Source organism: Phalaenopsis equestris, unplaced genomic scaffold (assembly GCF_001263595.1).
Source record: "Phalaenopsis equestris unplaced genomic scaffold, ASM126359v1 Scaffold000287, whole genome shotgun sequence".
NCBI classification, from domain to species: domain Eukaryota; kingdom Viridiplantae; phylum Streptophyta; class Magnoliopsida; order Asparagales; family Orchidaceae; genus Phalaenopsis; species Phalaenopsis equestris.
In genome coordinates this window covers 804,335-810,941 of record NW_018164729.1, presented here as the reverse complement: position 1 = coordinate 810,941, position 6,607 = coordinate 804,335, and the positions used below count along the sequence as shown (strand labels likewise).

At 35.0% G+C, this 6,607-nt stretch overlaps 1 long non-coding RNA gene across 1 annotated transcript; it reads left to right on the top strand.

The window, feature by feature from the left end:
• The first annotated feature begins 986 nt into the window (after positions 1-986).
• LOC110025004 lies at positions 987-6,596 on the top strand. The gene is made up of 3 exons (XR_002294070.1): positions 987-1,086; positions 4,394-6,235; positions 6,524-6,596. It is a non-coding gene; the product is annotated as an uncharacterized LOC110025004 (long non-coding RNA).
• Positions 6,597-6,607: the final 11 nt, after the last annotated feature.

Below are 6,607 nucleotides of genomic sequence, written 5' to 3'. Positions count from 1 at the left end.
CACTCGTTGCACCGTTTAGAATGAAGAATTTGGATTTATTTTTGAATCACACCAAATATCGTAAAAGAGAGGAGGGAAAGGTGATCAATAAAGTAGAAAGAAAGGAAGAGAGTGAAGAATGTGTTGTATTAACTATTCTAATAGGTGTCAAGTGATGAAGGAAGAAGTCCCATTTATGTATTTACTCTTTCGTTTTATATAGATGAAATTTATTACAAAATAAACAATAGTAATGCTTTCTAGGAATTTTCGGTTATTTTTATTATTTTTTGTGTTTATTTTGGAATTTATATCAAACGTGCTATTTATGACACATATTCTTTGTTGACGTTGCATTTCATATTATGTCATATGCGCTTTGTCCGATCACTTCCCTCCCGACCGAGTGGTGAGGGCCGAGTAGCGAGAGCTAAAAGATGAGGGTTGAGTTCAAAAAATTCTCTAACAAAATGATCAAGTAGTTGAGTCTAACACTTGGACAAGTGACGAGTCGTCGAGCAGTGAAGGTGCCGAGTTTAACAGATTCTCATGACAATTCTCTTAACATGTTGAACCGTGAATGAGAATTTCTATCATATAGTTATCTTACGTGTAAAATAAGGAGAGGGGGGAAGATTGGAAGAGAGAATTTCCAAATGACACTCTCCCCTAACCCACCCTAAAGTGCGAGGGATTATTACGTGCGGACACCGCATGCATCTCTGCATGCTGTGTCCGATCCTGACCGCGGTGATCTACGGTCAGGATTATTTCCGTTAAAAAAAAAATCGGTAGGGCCGACCGAAATACATCAAGATCGTAGATCAGGTGATTTACAGTTCGGATTGGACACCGCACGTAAGCTGCGTGCGGTGTCGCAGCAGTGTCCGATCCGAATGGAATAATTTTTCCTAATGCAGGGATGAAAACGTGCTTGAAAGCCCTTTTGTCGGCTCGGGTCCGAACCGGTTGGGTCTGTAACGGCCGAAGCATCGCTCCGGTCTATAAAATCTCGTCTTGATCAAATCTCCAGCCCTAAGCCGCCTCTTTCTAGCAGAGGTAGACCCGTTTAGGGTTTCCCCTGGCGATATCGCTTTAACCATGCTGGTATCACGCGCTTCTTAGATTGATTTTCTAGTTTTGTTTTGCTACTCATTGAGTTTTCTTGTGTTCATTATCAGTACGCATCGTTCTGGATTTTTGGTTCCTACAAGCAGCAAAAGTGCAAACTTCGATGCTCCCATTCTTTATTCCATTGTCTTATATAAATTTTCTTCGCGGTGTTAGGATTGAGATGCTTTAGATTAAACTGAGTATTGATTCTACGAATTTTATACCGTTTAAGGCGTTATATGTAGACGCTTGAGCGGAAGGGAGATTATTTCATAATTGGTTTCTGATACGTAACTGCTCGACGAAATACCAGCTGCTAATTGTATTCGCAACTTCTTAGAAGTAGTTTACCAGGTGCAAGTTTTGATTTTTTTTCTTCCGGAGAGAATACATGAGAAAAAATGCTTCAATTAAATTGCTGGTGATGAGAAACCAGACAGGGACATCCGCACCCATAGCTACTGCCATGGAGGATGATGACTCGTTCTGTTGGGAATCTCTCTGATGCATGAATCTATTGAATCCCCGTTTTTTTGTCAAATTTTTCATTTGCTTTCTTGTGGCTTATTTTTATGTAGATGTGATAAATATTATGTCTATCGGTCTCGTTTTATCGCTATTACTTGGTTGGGCATTAAGTGTCACTCTCCATTCATCCCTGTTAAGTATTGCATGAGTTTTTAACTTTCTTTGTACATGTCCATGCCAATTTAACTATATTATTACTAGCTTATTATACTAAATTACATATCTAACACTTAAACTTTACTTTTTTATATTTATACCACCCAATTCTTTCATATGACATGAGCATATCACTATTTTATCCTTTAAAAAGTAAAGTAAGCCTTTTCATTCTTAGATAAGGTGACATATATGTAAAAAGTCAAAGTTTAGGTGATAGATATGTATGTAAATCTTTCATATTATGTAAATATTTATCAATGTAGTAATCATTTTATTGTCGCACATCTACATAAACAATTCTTTCTATCAAGTTTATGCTCTTTTTGCTAGCAGTGTTTTTTTGTTTTGCCTTACCCTCAAATTGTGGTTTTTCACTTTCAATGTTGTTCCTATACGTTAGCACTAAGAAAGTCAACACTTGGAGTAAGTTTGTGGAATTTGGTCAAGTTTGTGATTATTTTTAATCAGGGAAATTTACATACATAGCACCCAATTTTTTTTGTATTTACATATCTCATACCAAAAATTTCATATTTACATACATGTCTCTTTGGTGCTTTGTATTTCACTTTTAAAAGTTGGTGACATAAGAATTGTGTGCTATGTATGTAAATGCCCATTTTAATTAATATTCAGCCCAAAGCTTTTCTTGTCCAGTATATTTTTGCCTGGCATTGTCGATTTAGATGATATGTTGACACAAATCTTCATCTTTGAAGATTAATGGCTGAATTTCTTAACCCTTTTAAAATATCTACCATGATGGACTCTTTCAAGATTCCTATAATGTTTTTGATACATGCTCTTGACTGAGTTAATTTTTCTATGTTTTATGGAGCTCCGTTGCTGCCAAGGATGTATAATTTTATGCACGTATTATCAGAGTTTGATGATGACTTTTAATTGTCACTACCACTGAGGCAGCCAATAGCATTGATATATCTTGTTCTTCTTCATGATACAGTTTTGTAATGTTTCGTTTTTTTTTTCAATTTCTCTTTTTTTTCCTAAGGATTTTTTTATTTGTGATTGTTTACTTTTTTTATGTAAATTTAAGATGTACTAATTCCTGTTTTATATTTTTATATAAACTATACATTTGGTAGATGCACATGTTAGATTGTCACTTATTGTAGTTAGATTTTATTGATTTTGCTCGCTTACCCTCAACATAATGGTTTGGTGTTTAGTCTCCCATCTTGAGGTTGAGGACTAGTGTTTGAAGTGCACTTATTGGCCTTTGGGCTATTGCTTTTTCTGTTCTTGGTCTGGCCTCTTCTTGTATTCTGTTAACTGTTAAAATTGTGAAATTAGTGTTCTTTTTCTAGGTTTCCAATAATATATCATTATTTGGTGATATTCTTTTTTGTAATTTTCACATACAACTTATACATATAATGATTTGCTTATATGCTCATATAATGATTTGCTTGTGCTCATGTTATTGGGGTTTGCAAATGATGACAACACTGACAGGGACATCTGCACTCATTGAGTTTGATGAAATTATGTTGGGAATAATGTTTATCTGATGCAATTTCTAAATAAATTTTACTGGATTTACGCTTTGATTGTGATTTTATTTGGCTGGGGTTTTTATGTGGCTATTAATTTAAGGCAGCTAAAATTCATTTTAAATTGAGGCTTTAGAGATTGACCCTACAAAATAACATGCATTTGGAGGTGTTTTTTTTTTCTGTAAGATTTGGTGCATTGTCTTGCAATTTCTGTTTTCCTGAATACTTATAATTTTTTGCTATAGCTGTATTGTTATTTTTTTCAAAATTCAGATATTTGTTTGATGGGAAGCTTTCTAAAATTATGTCTTTCAGAGTTGGTTAGTTGCTATAAGTTTTTGTTCCACTTTTTCAGAATTATGAAATCTATAATGGTAATAACTGTTTAAATTTTTTTTTTTTTGTAACAATTTTATAATTATTTTGCACAAGTTCTTAAAAATCTTGGTGGTTTTAAAACTTTTTATTATTTCTTGATCTTCTTTATTTGCAAATTTTGACTTTGATCTGTTGCACTGTTTGATGCTTTGCAAACCTAATGATTGTTTATAAGAACGGAGATCTGAACATGTGATCTCTGTCGAAGCATGGCTGGACTCTTCTGCTGAGCTCCAGATGATCCAAAATGTTGATTCGATCATCATAGCAATGAAGGCTTGCAGTTTTTAGTGATTTTTTTCTTTAGTTTGACTGCCTGACTTTTTTCTTCATGGGGTTATTTAGTTTTTAATTTTCTTAATCAATCATGCTGCATGTATGTTATTAATTATTATTAATATTTTTTTTCATCATTCAATTGCTTTATGTTGTATTTTTATTTGGTATTTAAAATGCTTTTGAATTTTTATACGTTTGTAAACACCAACTCGAAAATTAAATTGTTTAAATTCAAATTTATTTCATTTGAAACTATTCTTAAAAGGTTAATTTTTTGAGATTACTCTGCAATTTTTAAGCTTAATTTTTTTTTCAATAATTAATTTTTAATGTTATGCACTTAGAAGACAACCTGATTATTGAATATTGTTTATTTGATAAATTTTGTTTAGAAATTACAATAGCTAAAAAAATTATCTAATTTTATCTCCCTTTTTTAGGGGTTTTTACTTATAGAAGTCGACACGCTAAAGCCTATTAAACCTTTAATTTACTCCCCACGGGCTCTGTCTATTTCTCAATCGGAAGGTGTTAGAAAAAAGGTAACGCATAATTGCTCCAAGAGTCGAAGGCCTCTGTTCTTGTGAATCGAATTGAACACTTGCAGAGCACGCTCAACTGGGCGATGGGCACACGACTCACCGGTCAGGCCAGAGTACCCTAATGTGAAGGATGGGGAGGCGGTGAAGATTTAAGAGCCTGTCGAAAAAGCTGCTATTGGAATCAATAAGCGAGGATGATGACTCAATGGATTCAGATTGCTGGGGGCTAGCTCTTCTGGAAAACGTGAATGAACTGTACAACAAATATCAAGGAGAAGAAATGAAGGTGAAAGGAATTGGTGAATTTGAACCAAGAGTCGACGATGAATGAGAAACAAAGTTTCTCATACAACTTTCAGATCCTTTCCTACCTGCTTCTTGTGGCAAAAGCTTAATGGCACTCGTGTTGTCTCCATTGAGCTTTAGAGCGAGTCTCTTGAAGAAGGATTGTGTGATTGCGCCAAAAGATCGAGGCTTTAGATCACCGATGAGATTCGGGGCTTGGGATTATAATAGCTAAAAGGAATTAGGTACTGTCTTTGAAAGATATCTCATTGGATTATAACCTTTAGCAAGTGGGTCTTGGGATTATAGCTAAATGGAATTAGCTACTTTTGTGGAGGATATTTTCATAAATTTATTCGATTATAAGCTCTTGTAAGTCATTCACTCCTTGTTCTCTATTGTTGATGCTTTGTCTGCGATACATTTGTGTTAGGGTTAAGCTTGCTGCTCATGGTCCCCTATTTTGCTCTCTTTTATTTTTGAAGAAGTTGCCAGCTTATCTATTTACAATTGTCGTATTATTCTATTATTCGATTAAATCTCCCTCCCGTATAAAATGAACGATTCGAAGAGGAGTGAAACTAAATGAAGGGATATAAGACGAGCAATAGACAAATGAGAGAAAGGAATGTGGAGTACTTTCATAAAGTGAACTTTGCGTGGATAACCTTCAAAGTGTACGTCTGAAACGAGATCAGATCAAAAATACTTTAGAGAAATTTCGTGAAGAGGATGTTACGAAGACAACTTGCAACCAAAGAACCACATATAAATGCTTATTCTAGGGCCAAAAATACTTTCAAAACATCTTATCTTTTGTTAATTATATCTTGAGGGATGCCTTTAAAACTCTCCATAAAGAGGGTCTTGATTACATTGATTGAATGAAATCTGGTTATTTGAGAAATTTATCGATTTAAATCATCTCAAGAGAGAATCCTGATGCTTTCGACATTTCTACCAGATTATAGAGCAGAGGGTGAATCATCGTAAGCATTAGGAGCTGTGATGCTTACGCATATGGGACCCACAAGACAATATAAATGATTAAAGTATACTTAGTTGAGAAGGTAGTTAACATAATCAGAGACTCTTTGTCAGCAATCCATGAATTGCATTGTCCCAGGATGTCTCAATAGCCCCAAATTCAGATGGAAGAAACTTTAGTTCTTATGGCTCTATAGCACGCTGAGCTCAAAGAGGTGGGGGTTATCCTCGCCAAAGATTGTAGAGCTATCGCTGGAAAGAAGAGAAAGGAGATTTAGCTACAAAATTGGAAAGACTACACACAAAGGACTTATAGTCCGTTTTGGTCGAGGATGCATCTAACATCCTAGTTATACTAGACGGTCCTAAGTAAAAATTTATGTTGGACTAGTCATGTTGGAGAAGCACACAGACTTCTTGGGCATATACATATGATGCAGCTGTGTACCACAATCTCATGATGTGAAGGTACTACTGGTTATGACTTGGGATATCGTCATACATGCAACTCAGTCTAAAACTTGCTAGTAGATTCAGATGGAAGAAACTTTAGTTCTTATGACTCTAAAGCAGGTCGAGCTCAAAGAGGGGGTTATCCTCACCAAAGATTGTAGAGCTATCGCTGGAAATAAGAGAAAGGAGATTTAGCTACAAAGTTGGAAAGGCTACACACAAAGGACTTATAGTCCGTTTGGGTCGGGGATGCCTCTAACATTCTAGTTATACTAGACGGTCCTCAGTAAAAATGATGTGAAGGTACTATTGATTATGACTTGGGATATCGTCATACATGCAACTCATTTTAAAATTTGCTAGAAGGCCATGCAAAAAAACAAAGTA